A 14,861-nucleotide genomic window follows, 5' to 3' on the forward strand; every position below is an offset into this window, starting at 1 on the left:
GAATATAATAATAAAAACGATGGGGGCCTAGTATTAAATCCACTCCCTCTGGCTGGGGGCCAACTGCCTAGTAGATTTTCCTATGCCTTCTCTTCAATATTTTCCATCATTTCTATATTTTCTACCTAGATTTTTAATGCTAATAACTGGAGCAGTGATTCCTTTTCTATTTTAATTTATTGCAACATCTACCTTAAATACTATTCACACACAACACACACCTTACATTCTCTCTCTATACCTCTGAAATTAGCTCCAAGAAGTATTATTCTCTTGTACAATGGCAACTACCCTGACCTACAGAGAAAATATTAATTAATATTTTAGTCATTTCCTTAAAACAACAAAAATTGTATTATCAAGGTCACCTTCAAATCATCGGTTCAACTGTAAGTAGATTCCATCTGTTCTAATTCCTAAGCCCCTTTGTCTGATGCTTTTTTCTGCCAAACTATACTAGTGAGTAATATACTGATCTCAAAGGGGGTACCAAGATGTAACCTGAGGTTTTACAGTTAGATATACAGAGAAACATACATTTTACCTGAGCTCTAACTCTTCACAATCCAAAATGGTAAACAAGGCCAAACATCTGAGAGAAATGCTTAAATACTATTATGTTAGACACAGCTGGAAATATTTCTGAAGTAACTTCAAACAATATACATTAACACATTATCTGGGGGTTTTTTTTGATGACTAATGGCCATATGACAATAGAAAATTAATCTCTTCTACCATTTGTGTCCAAAATAGTTCCAGGCAAACTGACAAATATCTGGGATATTTTTGCAGTCTTTGGAATTAACAATAATTGCTTTCATTGTAGTTTGCCAAATCTTTTGAGATGTGTGGGTTTGTGGGGGTATTTTTAAGTCTAAAAAGATTTAGCATGAACAAAATGAAATGTCTCATTTATATTGTATATTAAAAAAAGAATCTAAGCAAAACATGCATTATACCTGAGCCTTAATCTTCAGAAGTGCATACAACATTAAAGCGAGTATAACAAAATTAATGCACTGAATTTCATAGAGTTTTCTAAATCACTGTGGCCACATTTTGGAGACCTTGTAGAATGCTTGAAGTTTTAATCCTTCCCTGAACTACACCCAAAATTCAGTATTGGAAGAAGGTGTATTATTAAAAACAAATGTATTTAACACGCTAGCTAGGCAGGACACTCGATATGTTTTGACTTTACCTTTGATTAGCTGCTCTCTAACCTGAAAATTCATTTGGTGGTCCCGAATGAAATCTAATAACAAACTTATAAATGCTTTCAAAATATTCCCTTTATCTATTATGTATATTTTATGAACTTTATTTTATATATTTTTAAAGTACCACATCTGCATAGCTCCTTTCACAGAGTAGACGACAATCTGACTAAAATAATTCCGGCATCAAAATTATGAGACTCCACTGTTGTTTAGCAAATCCCCTTCAATGAGGAAGTCTGCGTTAAATTAAATTTCTTAAACTGGGGCGCCTGGGTGGCTCAGTTGGTTAAGCGACTGCCTTCGGCTCAGGTCATGATCCTGGAGTCCCAGGATCGAGTCCCACATCAGGCTCCCTGCTCAGCAGGGACTCTGCTCCTCCCTCTGACCCTCCTCCCTCTCATGCTCTCTGTCTCTCATTCTCTCTCTCGCAATAAATAAAATCGTAAAAAAAAAAAAAAGACCTCCCTGAAAATATATCTTTTAAATTTCTCAAACTAATCAACCTTATTAGAGTAAGATTTCGAAGTAGCTGCTAAAAGCCCTCCATAGCTCCAGAGGAGTTGGCAGCAGTCACTGGAAGAGTCCACACTGTTCTCCCATGAGCAGCTCAGTAGAGCTACTGGTTCCCATTAACAACGTCCAGCTGAGAACCTGCTGGAAGCGGTCCTCCTAGTCCTGTCATGGCGCAGGAGCTCCCGCGACGGTCTCGACTCAGCCCTTCCAGAGGACAAACTTCAATAGGCTTTGTGCCCAAATCACAAATAACAACAAGCCTCTGCAAGTGCATACAGGGTTAGGAAAATAGGTTCCTCTACCGGAAGAGCAGAAATTGCACATTTTCTTCCCTTCATGATTTGTACGTATGGGAGTGGATGCATATGGACGGACCATATGAGGGCTGAGGTACCTGCTCGGGGGCTCTCACACCCACTTCTCCTTAAATCGCTTTTGGTTTTTGTTTTTTTGTTCTGTTTTACTTTTGTTTTTGCTTTAAAGATTTTATTTATTTTTTTAGAGAGCGAGCGAGAGAGAAACAGCATGAGAGAGGAGAGGGTCAGAGGGAGAAGCAGGCTCCCCGCTGAGCGGGGAGCCCGATGTGGGACTCGATCCCGGGACCCTGGGATCATGACCTGAGCCGAAGGCAGACGCTTAACCATCTGAGCCACCCAGGCGCCCCTTGTTTTTGCTTTAAAGAATTATAGCTACTAAGCTAAAGTCATAGCAGAAACATTAGAAATCTCAGTAAGAAAAGCGAACAAAACCACATCGTATTTTTATTCATATATATTAATGGCTTCGAGAAAAATTAATTCTGGAAACACGTTCAGATTTGGGGAAATGGCATCAATAGCAATGTTTGGCAAGGGTCAGGTCAGGGAGAAGAGGCAGTAGAAAGAGAATAAAATTATAAGGAAAGACTGAAACATCTATAGTGATAGGGAACTCTCAAGTGTATTCTATAATGAGATACTTGACGGATGAAGGGTGAGCAGTATTGTACTTTAACATTTTCCCAGCACAAGGATCCAATGAGAGACAGACACAGAGATAGAGACAGAGACAGCGCACACATGAGAGCTTTCAAGTAGTTACACGAAGGGAATCATAATAGGCACAGGAAACATTTTGAATTTCATCTTTTATGGAAAGTATTTTATCTGCAATTTTTAAAAAATATTCTAGTTAGTGAAGTACACTCAAAGTACTTTTTTCAGATTTATATTATATCTCAATGTAATGCTAACATTAACAATTAATTTTCATTTACAAAATTATTTGAGTCTATTAAAGACCCTGTGACCTGGGTCAGGGATGCAGCTATAAAAGAGAATTACATAGTCTCATAAGAAAGATAAATACGGGCATGCCTGGGTGGCTCAGCTGGTTAAGTGTCTGCCTTGGGCTTGGGTCTCGGTCCCAGGGTTCTGCAATCGAGCCCCACTCTGGGCTTCCTGCTCAGTGGGGAGCTTTCTTCTCTCCCTCTGCTGCTTCCCCTGCTTGTGCTCTCCTCTCTCTCTCATATCAATAAATAAAATCTTAAAAAAAAAAAGATAAGGTCACCAGGTTGATGGGTGATCAGAAGGAAGGGAGAGGGGTGCCATAAGAACATTTAAGGGAACACCTAAGGTGACATGGGGTGTGCTGCGACATTATGGGAGGCTCCGTTGAGAAGGTGATCACTGAACTGCATCTTAAAATCAAACAGGAGTCAATCAAGTCAGGAAGGTGATGAAGGCTGTTCAAAGTATTTTGATCAGACACAGAGTTTAGGATTGGAGAGCTGGTGATGAAAGATGAAGCTAGATAAATAGAGAACAAATATTTAAAGATCTTGCTTGCTACCAGAACTGGAGTGATTTTCTCTTTTAATAAGTCTGTTGGACACCGTAGGGGCAAGTGGCTGCCTCTCTTCCTTCAATGTCAAATCTCCTTTCCTTGACCCTGGAATGTTATCTCCTCCAGATTCTATAATTTTCTAATCACTTTCTGGTATTTAAAAACAAACAAACAAAAACACCAAAACCCTCTGGACTAATGAAATTTCTCTCAATTGAACTTTTCAACCCTCTTTCTTGTAGGTTGTCCTGACTCAGGTAAAGAAACTTGCAGAATAACTCACACTATTTTTTCCCAGGCTCTATACCTTTCCTCTCCCACTTGCTGCAACCCTTTATTAGTCGGCACAGGGGAAGGAGTGATAATGGCACGGAGGGTCATCCTTGGCTGCAACAGTTACAGTTCACTGCTATTGGGTGTGAAGGAATCCCAGTGCTAACTCTGCTCCCTGAGAAGTCTGAGCAGTTCTACAGAAATTCCCTCACTGGAGATTTCTAAATGTGGCGACCTAGAAATGGTGATTCCTTCCCCAGCTAGCCTGTGAACCTCTCCATCCAACTGGGATTCTGGTAATCCCACAGCCTGGCGCTTTTGGTTGGGGACATCTGGACTCCCACCAGGGTTCCTCTTTGCTTTTTATTAACTAGCCTTAAGGTGAGAGGTTAGCAAAAGTTATTACTAGATCAGTAACTATTCTGCAAATCCTATACACTTGGTATAATATCTCTCCTTAGAGATCCTTGGCACTCATGATTCTTTGCTTTGGGGCCCAGCCAAAATGTCCAGACAGGAACAGCCTCATGTTAACAACCAATTTAATATGCTATGAGGTTTGGGTTTTAAAGGCCCCTGAAGCATTCCATGATGGATACTGGAAAGATAGACAGGAAGGACATTCCTGAGGTCGGGATTCCTGTTGAATAGTTACGGACCTAATACAGTAGGAAGAAAATGATGAACTCCCACATTCAACCAGGGACATTAGGAATGGTGATGCGAAGGAGATTCAAGAAGCAGAAAAGGGGTAGTAATGAGAAGAACTGAGCCTGTGTGGCCTAGAGATAATGCTGTTATATGTTTCATTAGTTGGTCTTTTCATAGATTTGTTTACTTTAAAGAAAGAACAAGAGAAAACAACAGTTGATGGAGGGGAGCAAAGCCATTAAAGAGTGGGGAAACACATCCAAATAACAAGAGACGATTGCTGGACTTGAACAAAGGAGAGTCCAATTAACCTGGGTCAGAAATAAAGGAGAGAGATGAAGACGGCTGCCGATGAGAATCGGATGAGCAAAGAAATTGAAGAGGTTCCCACCTGACATCCTCTATTTTCTCTCTGAATGAACAGAGGTCAGTTGCTTTAAAATAAAGGAGGATACACAGAGTGGAAGGAAAGTAGGAGAGTTTTGAAATAATACTTTTTTTGGAGAATTAAGTGAGGGCATTATCTAGGGATAAATAACATAAATTGTATAATCTTTGATAATTTTTTAAGGAAAAATATCCTTTTCTTAGGCGAATTGAAAAAAATCAAACTATTGTGTAAAAACAAATCAATGAAAAACTGTGGCTACTTAAAGTATTTAACTGTATACATGATTTGGTTATTATAATACAGAAAAGTAAAAAGTTACTTCATTAGAGATTAAAGTGTATATAAAGATTTAATGAAAAACATTGTTCATGTGGCAGGATACAATAATTGGGAATGTTCAAAGACAGTATCTAAAATATAAAGGAAGTTTATGAGATGAATAGAAAGGGGGTATTTTAAATTTCACCCTATCCATAGTTCTCTGATTAACATATCTGATGTTTTAGGGGCTTCAGAATACATTTCTAAAATAAGCTGATTTTTATAATTCAAGAATATTAGAAATGTTTAAAATCATGTATGTGCTATAACTCTGTAAACCATAAATCACAATATAAATGTAGGACATTCTACTGCAAAGACTAGAATTTAAAGGCATATAACTTTCTAATATATGAAGCAGAATAATGAACTACAAATGTTCCTTTTATTGTGTGATAGGAATTACTTTTAATGCACTTATAATATGTTACAAGCACGTAAGAAACCTACGGACTTTTGTTAAACCTGGTGATTCTTCACAAATTCTGTTGTTACATGGATATCCCACAGACATGACACAGGCAAGTTAGAAACCATTTTTCAGGAGACTTAAACATTCAATTATAATTACTTTTAATACAATATGCAGAAAACTAAGATTCAAGAAGAAAATTAAGTTACATATTTTTTCCTTCTGATGTCTCTTTAAAAATCTATCTGCTGCAATGTGATTCCAACTGCATTTTAATTTAGCTTGTTATCCTAATGTCAGCGATGTCTATGGGGAATTTTATATATATGATATAACAAATTGTGTAAATATATGCATAAACATGTAATAAATAAAATGTAGAAATAAATATGCAAATACATATATTTTGAAAAAAAGGAACACTTTTTCCCCCACATTGAGAAAACGTTCATTAAACATCAGAGTCTGTATTAAATGCCAGATACAGAGAGAGGAATCTCAGTCCCTATCCTCAGTGAGCTCACTGTCCTTTGGGCATCTCATTCATTTCTGGGCCCCCAGTACAAACAGCAACAATAACAGTAAGTGGATATTACATGCTGTAAATCAAGCACCATGCTAAGCACTCCAGAAGCATAATCTTTTTTTTTTTTTTTTTTAAAGATTTTATTTATTTAGTCATGAGAGAGAGAGGCAGAGCAAGAAGCAGGCTCCCAAGGAGCAGGGAGCCCGGTGCGGGACTCGATCCCAGGACCCTGAGATCATAACCTGAGCCGAAGGCAGACGCTTAACCATCTGAGCCACCCAGGCACCCAAGCATAATCTTTTTTGACCAGCACAACCACCCCACCAGTAGGTATCATTAAGACCCCTATTTTACAAATGAGAAAACCAAAGCACAGGGAGGTTAATTACCTAGAGAAGCAGAAGATGGGAGGGGTACATCAGTGGGGTGCAAGAATACTATAGCCAATCTTGGCTCTGCCACAGATAGTCTATGTGAACCGGGGCAAGTCCTTTCCTCCCTCTGGGCCTCAGCACTTCCACCCGCCAAACGAACGCATGGAGCCCTAGGGGCTCCGAGGCTCCAAGATGGCGGTTCCCAAATGTTGCTGGACCTGAGAAGTACCAAGGAACTTCCAAATATCTTGATACCACAGTTGTCTCCCAGGCCAGGGAAACCAGAACCTCTGGAGTGGGAACCAGACAGTGGTGTTGATGAAGAACTTTGAACACGCCTGTGTCACTATCTAGTTTGGTGTGAGAGCAGGAAAACAAGCTCGTTCCTTCTATTTATATTCAAACCAATCAAAGAGATATTTGGGATTAAAAAAAAAAAGGTGCATGCTATTGCCCTCTGGACTGCCATCAAGGAAAGAAAAGAGATTTTAGAAAGGAAACCTAACAAAACCTTAATCCTCTGCTCTTTTAACACTATGCTGCTCCAGAGATTTTTAATCTTCCCTTTTATTCAAAACTAATGAGTCGCAATTTTTGTACCTTCAAATTACTCACAGGCTTTGTGAGGAGCTTTACTTAATACCTTGAATTAGGGTTATGATCATTTCTTCTCATTTCTTCAATCTTCCCAAGGAAGAGCTTGGATTTCCTTTGCCTCTGTCTTAACGAAGACCCAATATGTGGACATCTTGCCTCCCAGACATTCATGATTTTACTTTATAGCTGTGATAGTCACAGGTACTGTGCCCCATCATGATGTCAACTTGTTCAAAGAGTAAAATATTATTTACATGTTTGTATTATTTTCACTGATTTATTTCGCTTTTACTGGTCTGTATTTACTTATCAATTATTTGCATCAGTTAGTCAATTACATGAATATTGATGATCATATGTGTGTTTTATCTCTGAGTATAGCCTTGATATACAGCATATTACAAAGGACAATAGCAAGAACAGGAAACAGATATTTTAGAAAAATTAATGAAAACAAAATGTCTTACGCAGTTATATTATGATAACTAACTATTAAAGCAATTAATTTGTTTTATCATAAAAAAGCATGAGTTTGGGGACTCTGGAACATGTAAAAATGATTTAAAATAATTCACCGTAAAAGCTTTTATTCCCTAATGAATTATACTGGCTTTGTGAGACACAGTTTTATATAAGATACATCCATATACAGGGACAAAGATTCTAAATGCTTCTGAACACTTCATCTTTAACCCTATTTTTACAATGAGAGATATATTAGAAATAATTAATATTTTTTTAAACCAGAAATTACCTATATGCTGAGTTTTTCTCTTTGGCAGTTTCTTTTGAAATTGCATATATTCCCATCTTATAACCCAACAGCTCCACTCCTAAATATACAACTCCACTCACCCCGACACCAAACACATGCAAAATAAAAACATGTCCAGAAAAAGCCTTATAGAAAAATTTTTACTGGAGTTTTATTCACAACAGCAAAACATCAGGAACACCATAAATGTACATCAAGAGGAGAATGGATAAACAAATTGTGGTGTATCTGTAAGAAATTACTACTATACAAATCAACACATAAATGAATCTAAATCTCTTTAAAAAAAAGAGAGAGAGAAACATATCTGCCATGTACAAACATACATACCTGTACATATATATTACAAAGACAATGCAGCAAAATAAGGTTCAAAAATTACGAATGTCTGTTTAACATTCTTTTCTTTTTTATTTAAGTTCAATTAATTAATATATAATGTATTCTTTTTTAAGATTTTATTTATTTGAGAGAGAGAGAGAGACAGAGCATGAGCAGGGGGAAGGAAGCAGAGGGAGAGGGAGAAGCAGACTCCCCACTGACCAGGGAGCCTGAGGTGGGGCTGGATCCCAGGACCCTGAGATCATGAACTGAGCCAAAAGGCAATGCTTAAGTGACTGAGCCACCCAGGAGCCCCCATAATGCATTATTATTAACATTCTTTTCTTATAATCCCAACTAGAATGTACATTGTGTATTCTTTACCAAAAAGAAAGGTGTAAATGTTTTTATCTACCACACATATATATATATTCATACAGATATTTATAAAATATTCATATATTGATGAATTACAACATTAATAAGGATATACCTTTGGATGTTAAAATAATTACATCTTTTTATTTTTGTCCTAAAATCTTCCATACTGTCCTATTTTTCTTTAAATTGTAGCATATATTTTTATTTAAAAAGAATATTTCTATTTTGAAAAAGAATAAACACAACAGTTGAGTTTAACCTCATTTCTGTCTTCTTTTTTTTTTTTTTAAGATTTTATTTATTTGTTTGAGAGAGAGAGAGAGCACATGAGAGGGGGGAGGGGCAGAGGGAGAAGCAGACTCCCTGCTGAGCAGGGAGCCCGATGCGGGACTCGATCCTGGGACTCCAGGATCATGACCTGAGCCGAAGGCAGTCGCTTAACCAACTGAGCCACCCAGGCACCCTCATTTCTGTCTTCTTGATGAACAAAGGATATGATTTCTTATACATCATTTGCATGGCTTTGAATGTGTACCATGGTATCTATATAATTTTTTTTTTTACTCTTTATTTCTTGATGAACTTTCTTCTTTAATGCCTTTATTTTGATCCTTCAACATTTTACCTTTTCTGTCATAAAATGCTGCCTATTTGTGAACATACCCTAATCACAGGCTATTCCATACCTTTTACCATAATGACCCTAAAAAAAAAAGAGTCTGAACACTGATTATGCAAAAGAACATTGTCGGAGGAATGGATTGTGTGAAACTCTGAGTATTCAGGAATGCGATGTTGTTTAGATAAGCTGTTTAGCTTATCTAAGCGAAGCCAATTATACAATAAGAAAGACAGTGAGTTATGCAGCTTTCACGGCTAGAAAACCTGCTACGGGAGAACGAGAGTGCCTGTCTGTGTGCTCGTGCACGTAAGCTAAGCACGGAAACAGAGATGTGCCCTTTACAAAGGATTCTTAATAAACACAGTTGACAAAGAATCACTAAGTGTGCATGTTTACCCATCATTCGATTCGAATACTAGGTGGCTCCATTCCCGTACAAGATCCCCAGTTCATTCACTCAGCAAATGCATAGGAGGAACCATTAAATACCAAGGCATTGAAAGAGGTGCTTGTGACAGAAGCGTAACACCACACGGTAAGAGTGCTATCAACCATATGACCCAGTGTGCTGAGAATGACAGAGGACACGATGAGGATGTGAGAAAAGGCTAAATGATATAAATAAACAAAAGTGTCCGTTAGTGACACTTAAAACCTCAGAGAGAATTTCCGTCAACTTGTGTGGTATATAGTTTGCTTTTTTGGGTCTCACAGTTCTAATCACATTGTTTTAGTCACTAGAGAATGCGTATCACAAAGATACTTCAGGGGCCCCTGGTTGGCTCAGTTGTTAAGCATCTGCCTTCGGCTCAGGTCATGATCCTGGGGTCCTGGGATGGAGTCCTGCATCAGGCTCCCTGCTCAGCAGGGAGTCTGCTTCTCCCTCTTCCTCTCCCTCTGCTTGCTGCTCCCCCTTCTGCTCTCTCTCGCTCACGCTCTTTCTGTCAAATAAAATCTTAAAAAAAAAAAAAATACTTCAAACAATGCATTGCTTGTCTGAATGATTTGACAAGTATTATAGCCTCAGAAAGATTACTCAGCAAATACCTCCAGTTACCAAACGTGACTTAATTGACTGGACAGTTGTGGTGCTTGCCCACTTCTCCTCCGTGGAACTTTAAGGTGGTCAAGCACACCCATCCCTCAGCTACAGTGGGCTTTAGCTGCAAACAGTTTGGCTGCCCCAACTGACTGATCTCTTGCCCTGTGTGTGGGAAAATACTGTTGCAATGGAAATCTTGATAGTATACTGTAGCAGGTGGCCGATACTTTATCAAAATCAACTGGTATAGACTAATACATCTTTGCCACAGTATTCAGTTTTTTAACCTCTTGCTCTTATACATTGTATGTATATATATTTTTATTCTGATACTAATTTACATCAATCTCTGCTATTCTTAAAAGATTTATTTATTTATCTGAGAGAGAGAGAGAGAGAGAGAGAGGGCAGGGAGGAGCAAAGGGGGAGAATCCTCAAGCAGACTCCCTGCTAAGTGTGGAGCCCAATGCCAGGCTTGATGCCATGACCCCTGAGATCACGACCTGAGCCAAAACCAAGAGCTGGATCCTCAACAGAATGAGCCACCCAAGTACCCCAATCTCTGCTATTTTAAGCTCCCAAATAAGTAATTTATCCTTTTAGGCTGGTCACTATAAAATCCCTCAGTGAGATTCTGACACTAATTTCTGGGCCATTTGTTCTCTATATACAATTGCAGCAATAACTAGAACACAATACTTTTAGGTTTCAACAATAATTACAATAGCACATTATGATGTTCCACTGTTGGAAGAGGACAGAGATAAAATAAGGGAATAACTATGGATATACACTTTAAGAAATGTCAACTAATTTTTCAGGTAAAAAAGTGATTACAATCAAATATTCTTAGTTACTAGAACTATTTCTATATTATATGTAATTTCAAATAATAGATTTCCCTATGAAAAGGGTTTTTTTAAAAAAAAACAGCTCTATACAAATATAAATTCAACTCCTATCGTTTATAATTGTTAATGCTTTGAAGTATTAAAAAACTTAAGCACAGAAACCATAGAGCTATGATACACTCTGAAATAGTTCCCATAAAGAAAAACTAAATCAAGTTCAATTGATTCCCTCTAGCAATTTCAATGCTACTATGTATGACATTTCTCATCTTTTTTCATGTTGGTAGATATGCAACTTTAAAAACTCTTTGTAAAAACATCAGTTAAGTAAAAGTTAAAGAAAAATATAAGCACATAGAATGGAGGTTTCCTATTAATGTCTAAAGGATAATTTGTTTCTGAGGTATATGGTACGTCTATTAAATGTAACTTTAAAATATGTACGGCATGAATGTGAATTTTATGTGTTCTTTTCCAATTTATTAACTAAATGTTATGTAGTTTATTAACTAAATGTTGATCTATTACTTTTGGAAGCATATTTACAAGCTCAGTGTGAATCAACTACACACAGGCCATATATCTTTTTTATGGCAGATAAGTATACATATCTCTCTCTATATATATATATTTTATTCAAAGACTATGATTTACAGGAAAAGACTATTAAAAATTTACCTATTTTCTGATCCCCCTTCATGAATGAGGAAGGTAGAAGAGGTAAGTCTACAATATCCATGAAATCAAATACTTACTTTACTTAATTGTAATAAGTAGCAACACTGTACAGGGTATTTTATTTTTATTTCTTAACTTGTCAAATGGCAACAATAATACTACTCTTAACATTTCATAAGCCAAATTAGATATTCAGGAAATAAAATAGCACCTTTCAAATCAGATATTAAATATACGCAAAAAGATTCAAATTTAATTGCAAAAAGAACACTTGCTGCTATTTGTTCAGGCAAAGCCTGAGGCTAATTACCTTTCCCCTTGGTCTCAGAATAGCAGGAGCTAACCAGTGCCTTTGGTGACATGGTATAATAGTAGGATACTAAATTTAAGAGAGGGTTAAAAATTATTGTTCCGAGAGTGACATTACTAACATGGAAGAATGAGAACTAAACAAAGTACACTGGATATACAGAAAACATAGGTATGTTTTTATGTGTATATGTTATAGCTGAAAGCCAAAATGGGAATGAGGAATTGTAACTATCCATTTATTATTTTACTAATTCTACTTATAATATTCTTTAGAGAATAAACATTTTTAACTCTATAATCTTACATGTTTTATAAAAGCAAATGAAAACAGGGATAAATGCACTAAGTGGAAATTAAGGATGCAAATAAAATTATAAGAATCTCCTTTCCTGGTATGCATAGGGATTGTAAATGTTTCTCCACAGACATATTACAGGATTTGGGGGCAGTAGAAGTCTGCTGTGAAACTATCCCTGGCCCCCCACCCACTAAATGCCAACAACTGTTGGGGCACCTGGGTGGCTTAGCCAGTTAAGTGTCCGACTCCTGGTTTCGGCTCAGGTCATGATCTCATGGTCCTGAGATCAAGTTCCTTTAGATTCTCTCTTCCTCCCCCTCTACATCTCCCCCCACTCGTGCTCTTGCTCTCTCTCTCTCTAAAATAAATAAATAAATAAACAAACAAACAAATAAACAAACAAACAGACAAACAAACAAACAAACGCCAGCAGCTGTTATTGTGACAACTGAAACACCCTTACACAATTCAAAAACTTCCCTGGTGGGAGGAGGATGAGGGAGGATGAGGAGACGGCTGTTAGATCAGCCCCTGGGTGATAACATGATCAAAAGGCTCTAAAGGAAGTGGTGAAATTCAGTAAACCTGATCCTCTCCTAGTAGCTATGTGATCTGTGGCAAATTACTGCTCTCTCTGTGCCTCAGTTTCTTTTCCTGTGATGTGAGTTTAGTAACAGTCGCCCTGGAGCCTCACAAATTCATTGTATGGAGGAAATGAGACTGTGGCAATAAAAAAAGCTTTGTACAATGTCAAGGGCCTCCCAAAATTGTAACACTTTGTTCCACTTAACAATTACCCAAAGTTGTACTTTTCATGGTTAATTTGGGACGATGTGAGATTTCTTTTTTTTTTAAGTATGTAATACTGTCTAATTTGAATGCATGTGTAGTAATTTAGAGGCTCTGATTTTTTCCAGTCATCCAAGCTGGAAGCAATTCTAATCCTTGACCCTGTGCTACCGCCTTAATGAGACTCCAGTCACCTGCTGGTAGCTCCAGTGTGCAAGGAAAAGAAGCTGGTACTTAGCAGGGATTTAATAACCTCTTAAGGGGTTGTTCTGAAAAATCCAGTCTTTTATAACTAACAACACCAACAATATGCCTGCTTTAATTTACTTCTGTGGATTTAGGAAACCACAGAGTTTTCCAGTCCATGGTTTTGTTTTTTTTTTTTCCCCTAGTGTTTTTACAAATATATACAAAAAACACACATAGTATCTTACTAGGGAAAGGAGGGTACACATTAAGTAGAAAGCCCTCTCTTTTCTTCATTACTGAAGAAAACTTTGGGCCTAGTAAAAAGCTTATAAAGCTGTCAGATTTGTAATGGCAAATAGCAACATGTCACATTGACTGGCTGTGAACTTGTGCTATATACCTTAAGGGTGAGAAAAGGGGGCTGTCACTTTATAGAAAGAACGGTGCTTCTGTAATAGAGTGACAGAATTCACAGTCTCAATGTGATAATTCAAGAATAACTTAAAAAAAAACTCAATTTCACATTTGTTTCCTAAAATTGCTTCTAACTTTTTAAATGTTTAATAATAAGGCATTATATATGTATGTATCTAATATACATGAAGTATACTACTTAGATTCTATTCTTTGACACAAGCTTTCACGTCAAACATTAATGACTTGATGACATAAATAATTTATCAAAAACCAACAAAATTTACATGAAAAATATTATAGGCTAATGGTCCAAGCTATCAAACTTAACTTTTTGCTATTTTTGTATCATACCAGTTTTATGCAACTAGCTTAGATTCAAATATATAATTATAATGAAATTACACAGGTAAGTTCTCATATAAAAAATACTTTTTTTTTAAGAAAAGTCACTTAAAATGAGTGACCTATTCTTATCATTCAGACTTTAAAGCCATTAGTCATTCACCCTCTCAAAGTGCTTTCTTCAAATGTTATTTTCAAAAGACGTCTGAAAATGATTTTGAAATCACTGTAAAGCATTTAATTAGAATTTTAACAACTTATTATTCCCCAATTTTATTAGCTTGTATTTATCCAAAAAAGTCCAACTTAAAACAAAAAGTGATTTTCAACAATTGCTTTATAAAGTCTTACCCGCGAAGTCACTGCAAACTCGATCACAAACAGGTAAAACACACACACACACACAGCTTAAAAGGAAATCCTGCAGAGCACATTTCAACCAAATATATCTGGGGAAAATTAAACTGGGAAGCAGAGACCATTCAAAGATTCTCAGGGCACTAGCAAAGTCTCCCTGCCGCTACTTTTCATTCGTGAAAGCTGTCATAAATCTATGTCCACTGATCCACTAGCATTTGGCATAGGGGTGGGTAGATTATTTATTGAAGAGATTTCTGTCATACTGGGATTAAGATGTCCTAAAAATTCCCAAGTGGGCAATTCATCACAACACAATTTAGAGAGCCACAATAGACCTACTTGGTAACAAAGTGGAAGCGAGTGATAGGTGAACCAAAAC

At 37.0% G+C, this 14,861-nt stretch overlaps 1 protein-coding gene across 9 annotated transcripts in view; it reads right to left on the reverse strand.

Moving 5' to 3' along the window:
* The window catches only part of CACNA2D1 (calcium voltage-gated channel auxiliary subunit alpha2delta 1), a 506,844-nt gene that overhangs the window by 268,816 nt on the left and 223,167 nt on the right, over window positions 1-14,861 (reverse strand). The window lies entirely within an intron of this gene.

The sequence above is a fragment of the Mirounga leonina genome, unplaced genomic scaffold (genome assembly GCF_011800145.1).
Source record: "Mirounga leonina isolate KUSES-001 unplaced genomic scaffold, KU_Mleo_1.0 Mir_174, whole genome shotgun sequence".
Taxonomy (NCBI): Eukaryota; Metazoa; Chordata; class Mammalia; order Carnivora; family Phocidae; genus Mirounga; species Mirounga leonina.